At 38.0% G+C, this 15,468-nt stretch overlaps 1 protein-coding gene across 6 annotated transcripts in view; it reads left to right on the forward strand.

The window, feature by feature from the left end:
- Positions 1-15,468, forward strand: part of TENM4 (teneurin transmembrane protein 4) — a 1,293,844-nt gene that overhangs the window by 517,934 nt on the left and 760,442 nt on the right. For all 6 annotated transcript variants that reach the window (XM_063326345.1, XM_063326336.1, XM_063326383.1 and 3 more), the window contains exon 4: positions 5,152-5,238. The gene's annotated coding sequence lies outside the window, so the exon portion shown is untranslated. The remainder of the gene's footprint in view (positions 1-5,151; positions 5,239-15,468) is intronic.

Raw genomic sequence — 15,468 nt, forward strand, 5'->3', positions numbered from 1 at the left:
TAGAGGCTTGAACAATGGAGCATACCTTCATTCCAGAGGTACTGCAGGTACATCCAGACCTTTTATACGATGCTGGGAGATGTGATGCAGGACCTCTGAGAGATATGTTCTTTAGGAACAGGACCTGAAGACCAAGTGGGTTACTCTATTACCTTTTAGTGATAGAGGAACAGTATGCCAAGGTAACTGGGCTGAGTCTCTACTGGCCAGTCAACTGGACTGCCTTTTAGACCCTCTGAAGTCACATTGATGACTTTTTAATTTTAGAAAAATCTCCATAGAATTTACATCATCTAACTCTAAGCTGAGTTCCAGTCTAAATCACATTTCCAAGCAGCCAGTTATCATGGGAAACACTTCTTTTAGCAATGATATCAAGATGCGGAGTTATCTGTCCATCTTCCCAACCCTGCTCTACCTTCTGTTCTTGTCCACATGGCAAAATAAGACACTGTCTGTAAGTCCTGAGAATTCAGTGCAAAACAATCAATAAACACATTCCATACAACAAATCTTAAGGTTTCTTGTAGTTATGTTCCTGTAACTATTAACATTCAGCGCGAAGTTATGATTTTATTTCTTAGTTATGACTCAAAACCCCTTCTTGGACTGCAGTTGGCTATATTAGTTTTCACTTCAAGCTGTTGATGCAAATGTCCACTTTCTCTGAAAGTCAGAGGTACTATTTTAGGAGGGTGGCTTTCTATTCTTTTGTGAATGATTGTCATAGATAATGGAAAATGGCAGCTGGTTTTGTTCTCAGTAGAATGTATCTGTAAGTAATTATTAAGGAAGACTAGAGCTTGGTATGGTTGATTGTCTCTTCCTTTAAACCTATAAATAAAAACTGAGACCAATTAGGGCTAAAGGACAATCTGGATATAATTTTGTGTGCAATGCCTAACACAGCAGGACTCTAATTCAAATGGTGTTATATGCAATGATATGATATTTCCACAGTTCTGTAATTCCCAGATTTGAGCAAGCCTGAAAAAGCTCAAATGCTATAAAAAGTTATTTCTAACCAAAATGGATATCTGGGAATGCTTGGATTGCATGAATCTATTATTTTGTGATGTGTGGCACAGGTTCCCGCATACAAGGATTACGCAAAGCTCTGGAAAACATGTTTTTGACATATCTTTACTCCAAGTAAAAACCTATCTACTTTAAGACTGGCCCAAGTATAAAATAGTCACCAATGCAAGGTCTAAGGGACAAAAATGATATATTCAGAAGTTAATTCTCTTGAATAAAGCTGTTAGGCAAGAAAAATAGAATATAAAGAGGTAGGAAACCCTCCAGCAACAGTGAAAACACTAACAAGAATTGTTTAACATAAATAAAAGACATTCAAGACGACACGTCAAAGCACAAGGGCCACTAGTTTTGCAGGGACTAGGCTACCCAATTATGCAATTCATGTTGGAAACAAATGGCATCTTATAATGCTCATGACACGTTAGATACTTAATTCTGAACTGCAAAATGCCTAACTTTTTAAATTTGAAATGCAGCTGTGTCAATTAGATGCAGCATATAGTATTTACACTTTTTAGTAGTACAACTGAGGAAAAAAAAAATCGAACTGCAATAAAAAAGATCTTCTGTATGAAAATGTAAACCAGTTGGTAGAAAACTTTTGTACAATTGTGGCCTGCAATTTGTCTTCAATTTAAAAGGTAGAATTAAGAAAAACAACAACAACAACAACAACAACAACAACAACAAAACCTTACAGACATACTTGCATCTTTAACTGCTCTGCTCTCTTGTTTCACTCAGGATTCAGATGAGTTATTACTCTTCATAGCTTGTTTAGCTCATTTTTAAACATATAAAGCAAACCGTAACATTTGGAGGTTGGTGGATGTGGATTTGTTACTTTGGTCCAGTAATGAAACTGTGCATTTAGATTTTTGTTCAAACTCTCACTTTCTCACCAGAAAGACAAAGGCTTTCAATAAGTAACGTTAGGTTGACAAAATTTGTGCTTCTTGTGATTAAATTCTGGAAACACAGAGGCAGGTCGGTTAGCTCAGCTGCCTCAGCAAAGCTTCAGGTGTTCTAATGTACAGTATGAGGTATATCCCTAATGTCCCGTTTCATTCCATAATGCCTGTCACAGACTGCACATCCCAAAAAAGCCTTAGTGTGTCTTATTCCTTTGGGTTTGTGCTTGATGCACTTCTTACCCTACAGTCTCAGGGAGGAGAGGAGCGAGTTATTCTCATTCATTTGAAATCTTTCTTGCTTTGTTTTGTTTTTATCTTCCTTTCTTCTCCTCCATCTAAACCTGACTGTGAATCTGCTCCACGACTTGCAGTTGTAACTCTTTTCCCTCCTTCCTTTTTTATCTGTCTTCCACATTCCAGCCAAAGTAAAGCATACCTGTTTTATGACAGGTTTGTGAGACTTTTTGCCCTTTTCAGCCAGCATAGGAGGCATTTTTTATTTTTTTCTAATCTGAAAAAAATTCCTCAAATTTTTTAGTACTTATAATTTACTTGTTATGACCTCTCATATTTTCTCAAGTAAAGGAATAAGGGTCATGTCTAAAGTGTAATCGAGGCAGTATCTCAGGGAAGGCAGAACTGAACCCTTTACTCAGTTCAAGAAGCTGATTCAATATGTATTTTGAAAGATCACATACATCTACTCATTCATTTGAATTCAGTCATGAGCAAGGCCTAAATACTACTCACCTCCTTTGTTCAAAGTTCCTGAACTAGTTTTCTTGGATGTGACTTCAAATACCAGTCTGCTCTGCTTTTTCCAGGTTCCTCCAAGCAGTCTCTCTCATTCCGGTGAAATAATCCTGTAGAGGATTTATTGGCACTGAGTATAATTTTAGTGTTTGAGCCTTTTATTCCTGTTGTACAAGAAATTTTGCCCCTCTCCCGTTACCCACCCAACTCCTCTGCCCCACTGTCACCAGGTGTGCAGTCCGTGACGCTGTGTTACAGTCATAGCATCACAGAATAGTTTGGGTTGGAAGGGATCTTTAGAGGTCATCTAGTGCAACCTCAGTCTAGGATTACTGTCCCTTACTGACAACACCATGGAGGAGCTGGAGCCATCACCATAAAAACCAAACAAACAAACCAACAAAAAATCCAAACCAACCAACCAAAATTACTCTCACTAGGACTCATTCTGATGACTAGCACAGATGTCATGTTAGACATCAATCCAAATGCTGAAAGCTAGGTTTCCAGTCTACCTGGCACAGAGTGTTCAGAGATGGACAACTACAAGGTATGACTGATCCTGTTGTGTCAATAAGTTATTGTGTAGCAGATCTTCTTTCTGTGCAGTTGTTTCTGATTTCCCCCAAGCCATTTCACCAGTTTCTGCCAAGCAACTATACAAGATGTTCTGCTTTCTTTCATCAGACCTAGGAAACCTGATAGCGTTAGGTCTTCTAGTGCCTGGTGATGGCTGGATTTTTTCAGCAATGTATATGGGGAAAACATTTGAGTAAGGCCTCCATACCATGCAACCGTAATTAGTGTAGGGAATGAAAGCCCTTCTCTTCACTGGAAGTTTGAAGCGTTTGTAGTGTTTGCAATATCAAGGAATCAAAATACTATCTGCAAGTTTTTTGGACTTCATGTATCCTTGGCCAGATTTCTGCTTTCTTCATCTTTGCTAACTGAGTGTTCCGGCAGCTGCAATGCCTCTCCAATTTTGTTCCGGAAAGGGATGGAGGAAAAAAAATACATATACTTCTTTTCCTAGCTACTGACTGGCTGGTGCTTCTGCTTAGATTTGCCAATGGTGGTGATCTGAGGCAGGGCTGGTATACCATCTCTAATTTATTTTGACCATCTGCTTTTACTACTTCTAATTGGTGTGTGTTAAGAGAGAGAATATTCTTAAAGAGCGTTTAGGCTGAGGATGCTCCTGAACTCACTAAAAGCAGATTGAAATGCAATATTTGTTCTTTGTTGGGCAGACCGGGTGGTATCTCAGCAACCGTCTCGTATTTGGCAAGATTATTGCTTTTGCATAAAGTAGTTACACGTGCTAGGGTTGTTATTGGTACGAAGGATGCATTAGTAAAAGCGAAAGATCTCTTTTAGCAGGTTCTGCACACTTGTAAAATATTTACATAGTACCCTGCATATACTGAAGTTTCTTTGTAAACAATGAGCTTTATGTGTCCTACTAATGCTTAAAATATGGAAAGTGTATCCAAATAGGGGTCTTGAATAGGGGTTTGTGCACTCTGATCCCTCACCCTGAAACAACAGCCTTGAGCGTGGTCGATTTGCTTCTCTCGTCAGCTCAGTGGAGACCTTGATAAAGGTGTCCGAAGTCTAATCTGACATACTCTTCTGATCCTAAAGCCGTGTTTTTGCTCAGGGACAGTTGTATTAAAGCCTGAACTCTCATCTGAGAGCCGAACTTCACAACCATGCAGGAATTTACCTTCTGAACCACTGCCACGTGGCAGATTGCAGGAATGGGAGGCAGCTAAACGGAGTTGAAACAAAAATTTTTAAATAATTTATATTTTTTTGTTGTTCTTGTTTCCCCTACACTTTCTGTGTGGGACTCTAAGTAAACTAGCTGGCGGTCCAGTCCCAAACAGACCATCTAAACAACCTGTATGAAGAGAGAGGCATCCCCACGGGTGACCTGATTTGCTCTCAGAAATGACTCTCTTTCTCTACCAGCTTCAGAGCAGAGTCTAATAACTAGCTTAGACCAAACTTTAAGGAGGTAAAGCAGAGCAACAAAAATCATCCTTTTTTTTTTCAAATAATTTTGAGTTTTCTGGTGAGATTGGATTTTCAGGCAGCACCAGAAAAATCTCTGCAATCAAGTAGATGGACACAATGCAGTTTATATTCATTTCATAGAACTAATATGTGGAGTTTTTTTAATACTACAGATTAAACAACGCTTTTTGACGAAGAAAAACCTACTCACCTGTCAGCAATTTGCTGTGTTATTTTCAAACGTAGTTTGCCCCAATAGTTAACTTAATTAAAATGCCTTATAATAACAGCTACGCTCTTCTAGCAGATACTATATGAAAATTTGATAACATATAGTATTTCTTACTAATACTGTACTTGAATTTCTTATTTGCAATATTCCTCAAAGAATTATAGGGGTTTTTTTGTCTTTTTCATTTTATAGGACGCTGGTAATAGTATATGGATTCTTTGGAGATAGAGTATTGTACAAGTTTTGGATGAAATATCTACCTAGCAAACAGCCTTGCTGGTAAGCAATTTGTATATTCTTTCTTCTCTTTTGCAATATTTCATGTCAAGCTATGCAAAGGAAGGTTTATATCATGTTCAATTAGATGTTTACTAAAAACAAAGGATGTTTTAAGTATTTACAGCTCCCTTTCTCTTTAACAAATAACTTCAGAATTACTAGATTATGTTTCTGCCTTCCCTTGAGAGAAATATTTTTGATTTCCATTTTGTGTCATTGTGCATCATGAGGCCTTGTGTGCTGTTTTATCTACAGGTGTTTCCTCATAAGAAATGTGCAAAGTTCAGTTTCATGGACTTGTGTAAAAGTCAGAAAGCTTCTTTCTACTTCCCCCCCCCCTCCTTTTTTTCTGTTTTTTATTTTTGGAGTGTTCTGGTTGTATTTATTGTAAGCGTTGTGGTTTTGGCTTGTTGTTGATGCTAAAGCGTGCTTGTGGGGCTATAAACATCAGTGCAGTTTTTATTTGTAGCTGATTATTGCATGTCCGATATTAAAATTATTTAAATAGAGAGTATCAAGAAAATCACACATCATTTAAAAGATTAAGCCGGGAACACCTCGGTTCTAGTCCTGTTACTACCTATGGTTTATTGTATGACCTTGAGTGAGTCATTTCTGAAGGGGGGAACTGTGTTTCTGTGAGGAGATACAGTAATGTATGAATTGAATTACTCTTCTTTACATAATTGGAGAGCTCATTAGGTAGCTGTTAAGAATGACTAAAACCCATTAAGCCTGATAAGACTTATTTCTTCCAAAAAACTTAACAAAAATGAAATAAGAGAAAATATAACTTCAGTTCCTGATGGAGATGCTTTAACTCTTGCATTTCCAATACTGTCCTCACTGCTGATTGCTGCTTCCATCAATTGGGTGTAAAATCTGCACTTGAAATGTTGTTAGGGATTTTGTACCTGACAATGAAGCAAAGATTTATGGATTTGAATTAAAGAAGCCCAAGGTGAAATCACCAGATTTGACTTGCCAGATTGCTGTATGAGATACGTGTTCTAGAGACTGATGAAACACAAAGGACACTTTATTTGATGCTAGCTGCAGTGGCTGAAATACTTGCCTCTTTGAATTGTCACTAATTAAAACCAAATGGGTCTTCTTTGTTAAGCCTTTATGGGGAAGAGAGAAAATGTCTGGGAAATGTATTTGCACTGTATTTTCACATATTACCCGGATATGTACCAGGAGGAAGAGATGAAAACCTTTACTTGGCAAAAGGGCACTTATTTCCACAGACAGTGCTCAAAACTCAACTGGACGAGTCCCACAGCAACCTCATTCAGTCAGGCTTGCTCTTGAGCAAGGGTTGGAGTAGACATCCAGCTTCCAACCAAGCTTACTCTAGGGTCTGTGAGTGTGTGTATTTAGTTGATATGTACGATGATCAGAGAACTTTTGTATTATGTACACACACCAAGGTACTTTACTTAATCTTCAAGACAAATTACATGATTTAATATCCAATGGATGAGACCAACGGCATTCTAAAGATGCTGAGGGAAGATGGGGAGCCAGAAAAATGGAAGAGGGATTTCTTTAGTAAGGTTAGCATCCAACTGTGGGAGATAATTAGGTACCTAATACCATAGGTGTGCATATAATTTGTTCTGTGGTTTTCAGATATGCTTTTAAATACTTTTGGTTTAGAATATGACTTGCTCTCAGAAGTCTGTGTGATCGCTGGCTGCTTTGATCACTGGAGGGCACAGATTTCTACATGCTGGGCAAAACTTAAGCTCACTTGGGTAATCATGACTGATTTTACAGGGGGAACTCTGTGTCCAGTCTCCTTAGTAGGGGGTTATAAACCCCACAGGTGAATATGAGTGAAGAATACTATGTTGCTGTAAAAAGGACAAATGTCATTTTACAGTGTCAATAAAAGTCCAGCCTGCAAAATGCGAAATAATCCTTCTGCTCTGCTCTAGTATTGGTACAACCTCAGGGAACATCCATCCTGGGATGTTTCAAGAAAGCTATGGACCAACTGGACATAGATCTCAGAGGAGAAACAAGGATGAGCTATGAACGGTTCATGAGTGAGACCTAAAAGAAGGGTGGCAGTGCTTGAGATGGTTTATGGTGAAAGGGCCTTGATGAGCTTCAAATACATGATAGGCTGTTAGAAAAAGAAATAGAAATTTTCTTCTCTCCACTGTATTCATACTGGAGAGGGCAAAAGGCAGGGAATTTAAACTGAAGTTAATTCAAGGCAGGTAGCAGCAGAAATCTTGGACACGTTGGGAAAACAAAGTGCTTGAATAAACTGCTTGGATGTGTTGTGGAGAAGGCACTGGAGGGCTTTCAGGTAGAAGAAACTTCTGAAAATTCATCTTCCTTGGGATAAAGGTGTGGGTTAAGTCATCTCCTGGGGACCCTCCCCTGCTCATCTCTAATTGGCTGCCCTTCACTCTAGAGCACAAATTATCAGATGTAAAATTGTTATTCTTAAAGGAAACAGTTGTGTAGAAAGGGGGACAGAGAGGGGGAAGGGAAGCTGTGGATAAATTCACCTCTATAATGTACATTATAGTGGGCAATTAACGCAATTTGCAGCAAGTAAAATCCGTACTGCCTAAATTAGGAGTAAACAACATCAACTTGTGTTCAGTGGAAGCTGAATCTCTGACAGGATTCTCTCATTTACAATCATAAATATTTCTCAAACTACACTCTCAATCTGTTGAAAATATGAAGACAATATCTGGCTACCCTGTTTACTTCAAAATGGTGCGGTTTAGATACCCCATCTGAAATCAACAGCCCCTATATTCCATACATTATCAGACTTGACGTGTCTACTGATTTAGGTTATAGATCAATGCTTTTAGCAGCAAATCAATGCCATATTGGGGATCTCAAGACTTCTGAATTGACAAAATAATCGTGATGAACATACACAGCAACTGTACTACATATGTGGGCATAATATTATTAGGGGTATACAAGGAGCTAGTTCTGCGACTGGAAACAAAATTATGATGAACTCAATCGATCAATTGCAAGAAGTAGCAGATCTGTTTCCAAAGACTAAGAATCATAATCTGTTTAGCAAATAATCATGTTGTTTATATGCCTCACTGCTACGTGTATGAATTGACAGATGACACACTTCTCTGTATACCTCAACTGTATAGAAATGTAAGTAGTTATAATAGTCCTTTTCTGTGTTACTAGTAGAGTCTGAAACCTCTTTGAAAAGGGCTCTTTAGAACCGAGCTCTGGTTTTTCATTTTTCTGCTCTTTATCTGTACTTCGCCAGCTTGAATAATGCCAATTAGAGCTGCTGCTGTACAGTCACCTTTTAATTTTCTGCTTCTCATGCCTTAACATACTCACAAATCTGGGTGTTGACTGTTCTGCTGGATTGTTTGACTGGAAAAAAAAAATCAATTTAAAATAAAAATAAGTGTTCTTTTTGTCTGAGAAATTTCTGGTCTTAATACCCTTGATGCTCATCCAGCACAGGTGCTCTACTATGTAATTACTGGAAACAGCTTGAAAAAAAACCACTGAAATAGGACTGGTAACCTTGAAAATACTACCATTACATTAGGTAACGGCAGTTACAAGATTGCATATGTATCGTGTTCTGGTCTTTCACTGCCTGATGACTGAAACTATACCACTAGTACCGACAAAAAAAATAAAAATTCAAATATCCTTTCAGAAAACATTTTCTTGAGTTGCAAATGATTGGAGAGTGGAGTTAAAAGTAGAGATTCGCTCTGCAGAAATCACAGCCAGCCACATCTGAAAGCCTTTCAAGATTGAATCCATTGATCAGAAATGCTTTTAACATTCCCATTTCCTTATGGGTTAAACAATAATAAATATTGAACAGCTGCAGTTGGAGCATTTTCAATAAATAAGGAGTTAAACGCAACCCAGGGCAGAGTCTGGGAGCTCTCACCAATACTTGAATACTGCAAGCTGGTTCCTATTTTATAGCAGATCCCAGGTCACGAGGAAGTGATTAATCCTGCTTTTGCTGGAGCAAAAGGTATAGTTTTCCTCAGGAAAGGTTTAAAAATGCAGTTTTACCTTAGAAAAGTTACATTCATCATCATCGCTGCCTTTCTGACATGGCTGTATGGACATTTGATGCCTGTTGATGAACAGTCTCTTTCTCCGGTCCAGAATCACCCGTAGAAGTCCGTTTTACATGAAAATTTTCTTGGAATTTGACTCTTCGCAGCTCCCTTGCAGTACCATTGCAGTTGTTTAAATCAAGCTGGGAAGGTTTTTCTGGCTTTAGCACTGCACATCCTCACTTAAAGGTGGCTTTTAAGAGAGATGGGGACAAACTTGGTGGCCCCCAGTGATAGGGGTCAAGGGGCGGTAGTTTTAAACTAAAAGAGGGTAGATTTAGATTAGATATAAGGAAGAAATTTTTTACCATGGGGGTGGTGAGACACTGGCACAGGTTGCCCAGAGAGGTGGGAGATGCCCCATTCCTGGAAACATTTAAAGTCGGGTTAGACAGGGCTCTGAGCAACCTGATCTAGTTGAAGATGTCCCTGCTCACTCCAGGGGGGTTGGACTAGGTGGTCTTTAAAGGTCCCTTCCAACATTCTATGATTCTGTGATTCTGTATTGCCAATGGGTGAAGGATTCTGCTTGCTGTACATCAACGTTAGGTGCAAGTAGTGTTTCTTTAGTTGGGAATAGTGGGGAAGATAACAGATGCCAGTTAAAGTAAGACTGCATGGCCCTGTGGAATATTTCAGTACAAAAGTGAATACAAATTGTCTTCAGGTAGGCAAAGAGGGCTGACAGGATCAATGCTGGGTTCTAAACTGAGCCGTAACATGGTTTCGCCTATTTTTCAAAGAAACAGTTCTTGTACCCTCTGCCTTTTACCAGCTTCATGTTTAATCACACAAATCCAGCTCATCAAAGAGTTTTAATTCAACTTGAAGAAAATTGGACTTTTGTATATTTCTGTGGAAAATTTTTGCCAAGTGATAGTGAAGCTAACTGTTCTTGGACATGTGTTATGTATTCAAAAAAACCTCAACTGTTGTCAGTCTAAGATGATGGGTGTATGGTACAACGCCAGAATGCTCTTTTTTTTGAAGGTGTGTTTGGATTTGTGTTTGGATCTTCTTGAAAAGCAATAGTTCATTCAGCTCAAAGCAGTACAGTGATTAACCAAATACTTTCCAACAGAGTCTGGGAAGCTATAGGTAAGGTGATAGTCTGTAGATTTCCTGACTCTCTTAAAAGTAAAATAGGTTCTGTTTTGCCAGAATTGCAAGAAATTGAAGCACTCCTTTAGGAGTAAGTGAAATAACCCAGTTTGGGGTCATTATCTATTCAGTGTTTTGCCCATTGCAACCCTGTAGGAAGAAAAGGTGAACAAAGGAGAGGTGATTGTGTTACACACTGGTTCACATCTATGTACATGCTTAGAAGAAATTATTTGGCCGCTCAAGATTCATGTAAGATTGTGGTGATTCAAGTACCACCATTTAGCTTGGTAACCTGAGAAGTAGAAGATTTTATACAATAAACTCTCTTTTTCCAACTTCTCCTGAAGATTCCTCAACGAGAAGGGGGAGGTGGGTGGGGAGAGGAAAAGCCGCTTTAGATTAGATCTAATCCACCTGGGAAAAAAGGGTATGTTCTAAGGTGGTGAATTTAACACAGAAAGCCAGAAGACTGTGAAGAAAATCATGAAAAAAAGTGAAGTGGGTTAGCAGTATGTTGTTTTTCTACATTATTTCAGAAGTCTGAAGATACTAGCTGAGATTTTAGGTTAGTTCGTAAGCAAGGATGCCTCAATCTCACAAGACATCTGTTTCTGAAATTAAAAAGCCAACAACTTCAGGATTATACACTGTTAGCAATCTTCGCTTAATAGAGATCCATGATTCAAAGAGATATGTGACTTAAAATCTACTAGGGAGCACGAAGCAATTAATAGTTGGAACTTTTTATAGCACCTTTTATCCAAAGATCTCAAAACTCTTTACTGGCTTTAATTAGGCCTCACTCCATGCAATATCCGCCTGGAATAGAGAAATGTTATAATTTTTCTTCTGTATATAGAAGAACTTGAGACACAGAGGTTAAATGACTTGACAATGATCATGTAAAAGCAAATAGTAATGATAGGAATAAATCCCAAGCCTCCTGCCTTCCAGTCCCATGTTCTATCCACTAGCCAAGTTTCTTTCCTCTACATTAAACTCAAGGCTTTTTCTTATCTGTCCTGTAACACACGCGATTTTGATTACAGGATCAAAACCCAGGCAATTAGAAAGACTTTCATCCTTTCCAGAAAGAAAAAAAAAAAGAAAAAGGATATTGAAAAAAATCAGTTAAATACCACTTTTTGCTCTCAGGTAGAGGAGGAATGGTTCCTGTTTACTGCAGTGAGAGCTGTGAAAGATATGGAAAAGCAGACTCTAGAGGTAAACATGCTGACTTTCGAGGTAATGAATAAGGGTTTGTGTTTCTGCCTACCAGGAAGAATAGATTTTGGGGGAGGGTGCGGTTTGCAAATAGTATAAAATGCAAGGAACGATGCCTACAGTATGCTCAGGAATTCAACCTGACAAAAAAATCTTAAGGCTGTGACGGAGATAGTCTCCTGGGAAAAGACAATAGGGAATCATCTCATCTAGGTATAGCCCCTGAAGCTATGAGAGACACAGGCATCTATCTACTTATGCAAACTCAACGTCAGAGTCCTTGGCAAGAAGCAGGGGGAAAGGAGGTCAATGTGATTAAATTAGCAGATAATGGAGATAATTCTGTTGTTGCGTCTCTAATAGCAACTTGACTGAGGATATTGGATCAGATAACATGATTTGTTTCTTGTAGCTTAAGGTACGTTTTGAAAATGGTAAGAAAAGGGAAATAAGCAAAAGAACTAGGTTAACACTGGTAGTCTGGATAAAAGCTGTGTTGCTTCCATCTCTCAGCAACCTAATTTGAAAGAGCCTGAACTTTTTATGTCTAGAATTGGTTGCTGATAATGATTATTGACAAGAAAGAACCAAGTTCAGACCTTACACAGAGAAAACCAGGTGGTTCGTGAAAACTTGATTCATTGGCCTTACTACAGATACCTTCATGTTTAACTTTATGTCAAACCCCGGAACCGTGAATCCATTGTTTTTCTCCTTTTTTTCACTAATTTCACTCTAACAACCCACATCGAATACTGGCCAACCAGTGCAAATAGTTTTTACATTTTTTCAGCACCCAGAGAACATAACAAGTTCTGTGTTGAGGTATTATGGGAAGCAATGTTCAGTCAAATAGTATGTTTAGAATAAATATTTAAACACTTGCACTGATTGAAGTATTCACCATCCAAGTGATCCTGAGCACCGTTATACAGTCAGGGTGTAACAGCTTTACCCAGGCAAAATAAGCCAGCACATTTTCATTTCAGAGGCGATGCTGTGAATTAATTCACAAGGGTTTGTTACGAAAACGTACTCGCCAAATGTTCTTTGTGAATAAGCTAAAATACCAACAGTACAGGTTAGGAAATTAGAAACCGTTTGCATTCCACTTAGACACAGAAAAAGAAGATGGCACTAGAGTGATTCCACTGTTCACACTTCACAAAATCTGCTGAACGTAGACTTGACTTCTAAATAAATAACTGGTCTTTGCAGATCTCATCACGGGTTCTAAAAAGGCAGATGCAGCCATTGCAAATGATTTTGCTCGGTGTTACATTTGTCAAAAGCTGTCAGAATGTAGTAAAAAGGTGTTTATATAGAGTAATATGCTGCTTGAACTCCTGTACGTCTCCTAGACTGGAGATTTTAGATTGCTGATTTCTAAGAACAAAAGAGTTCCAAGTAGGCCTGATATTTTTCTGGCTTTACCATTTGTATATGGTGCACTTCTACTTATTTACACACCTACGAATTACAGCCAACACTCAAGGACTGAAAAGGGATTCTAATCAGATAGAAAAAGACCAATCTGCTCCACACTGAAATATGGTTGTGTAGTTAGATGTTAGGTATTGCATGCAAAATAATCATTATTTTACCCTTTAGGCATGTTCAGAAATGAAGTTTGTAGACAATCAGGGTTGGGGAGGAAGGGGAGGATTTTGGCATGTGCTAAACCAACTTGCTAAACCAGCAAGGTTTGCAAGAATTTTTCATACAAATGTGTGTGCCTACTATCTTCTATGTCGTGTCTCCGATCCACTCATCAAGCTTACCTGATCTTCAGAAAAAAACAAAACCAAATCAAAGTTGTTGAGTTCTATGTAATATGCCAATTTAAAGTGACCATTTCAGAAAACAGTATATTACAGTATTTTCATATGTAGCAGGAAATATTGTCTTCATCTGGAAAACAAATAAGAAAGACACACGCTACTTGTGAACAGGCGCCTGCTGTTTGGTCTGGTTGCTGACTAAATGAATACCATAACCAGTATAGCAATACAAATTTTATTTGCTCTATTTCTTTGTGAATATCATTAACTGAAAATTATTTAAGAAATCCATAAGCTACTTGCAGGCAAACATGGAAAGAAGAAAGAAATTGTCATGAAGAGAGTATTTAATACTATATTTTGCCAGCAGGTCTAGTTACGTTCATAAGCATGCTAAATAGGGAATGAACTGGTGACAGAAAATGATACCTTCAAGACCATGTGTGAACCAGTCTTATTTAGTGTAAAAATTATTAAAGATGTACCAATGCTTGGAAACTGAGCTTTCTTATATTTTATGGGACGAATTATAAAAATGAAGATTTTTTTAAAAAATTACGAGAAAACAAACCTGCTAACACTGGGTTTTCTCTTTCAAAATTTGGAGCACAAGGAAAAAATTACATTTATCTTTTGATAACCTCTGCAGACACTACTTGATTGTCCTAATTTTTCTGAGACATCCTCAGCCATGTTGCGGGGGCAGAAAGGTCTCAGAAATCCCTGAACCGCAAATTGCTAGAGATTAGGAGTTTATTGGGGAATAAGTTGCAAAAATCATGATGGATCTTCTCTATTTTTATACATCTGCTATAACCATTGTATGATAGACACTCATTCTCCATTGTAGAAATTAAGACTGCCTTTCTTCTGAAACACTCAGCATTTTCTTCATTTCCTGCTGCATTAGAACATGTTGGCAAAGATCGCATTCTCCAAAGTCTTCTATTTAAAAATAAATTTCAGAGGGAGAATTATTTTCTACCACAAGCACAGGTCAGAATTCCATAACTAAGCTTGATTTGAATTTTGCACTTTGAAATTCAAACACTGTGTAAGATATGAAAAATGTAGTGTATCTCCCCAAAATTACAAATCTTATTTCATATACACAATAAACCTTCTGAAATTCTTCAAGTTAATCTTTACAAAGCACAGCCATGTTGCATATTTTGTCTTCTATCATTATAATAACCTGGGCCCTTTCAATTTCCCATATGGCTAAAATAAACTACTTTGTGTGGTGATTGCATATAAATAAATTGTTTTAAGGTTGACGGTATTTTTTTGCCATTACTCTAGGTCCTTTGACAGAGGGTGATGAATAATATTCTTAAGGAGAATTTCATGATGAACGACCTCTTCAGAATTTCTGTTATTTTTTCTTATCTTTAATGGCTGCATGGCTGTTCATAGCCTAACTCCCTGTAGGGATGGGACCTGGATACACAATTTTTTCTATATTCCTACCTTCCTTTGCAAGCAAATTTGAGTGTACAGCTAGGGAATAAATTTAAGTGTGATCTATAGACTGGAGGTCATGGGACCAAGACTGCAAATTATAGTGTAGATGAAGCGCACCTTCAAGATGACCACTGCCCAATAAAAATGATTTTTAAAAATGTGAAAGTCCTAAAATTCAATGCAATCTTCCAACCTGGACTGTTTTTATTTCACTGGGACCATCCAAGCCAATCTGGACAAGTTCTAATCTCTTTCATAGTCTTGCTGAATGCTCAATTAAATCTGTCATTGGGGAATCACTTACACTTTACATGCCAACAATTACTGTATTGTTGTGAAGAAACATCACTTCTAGTATCAGGTTAAGTATTCACACACTCCCCCTAAAGCAGGAGCAAGAAGTTGTTTCCATGTTTTAAACAGTTAAAAGCATTTCCATGTTTTTAAAAGAACGGGATTTAGCTTTGCTTTAATTTTGGGCACCAAAATTCAGAACCTTTTTTAAGCTACACCCACAAAAATATTTAGGTTCCCAGTTCCAACTGAAGGAC

This window comes from Chroicocephalus ridibundus, chromosome 1 (assembly GCF_963924245.1).
Source record: "Chroicocephalus ridibundus chromosome 1, bChrRid1.1, whole genome shotgun sequence".
Lineage (NCBI taxonomy): Eukaryota > Metazoa > Chordata > Aves > Charadriiformes > Laridae > Chroicocephalus > Chroicocephalus ridibundus.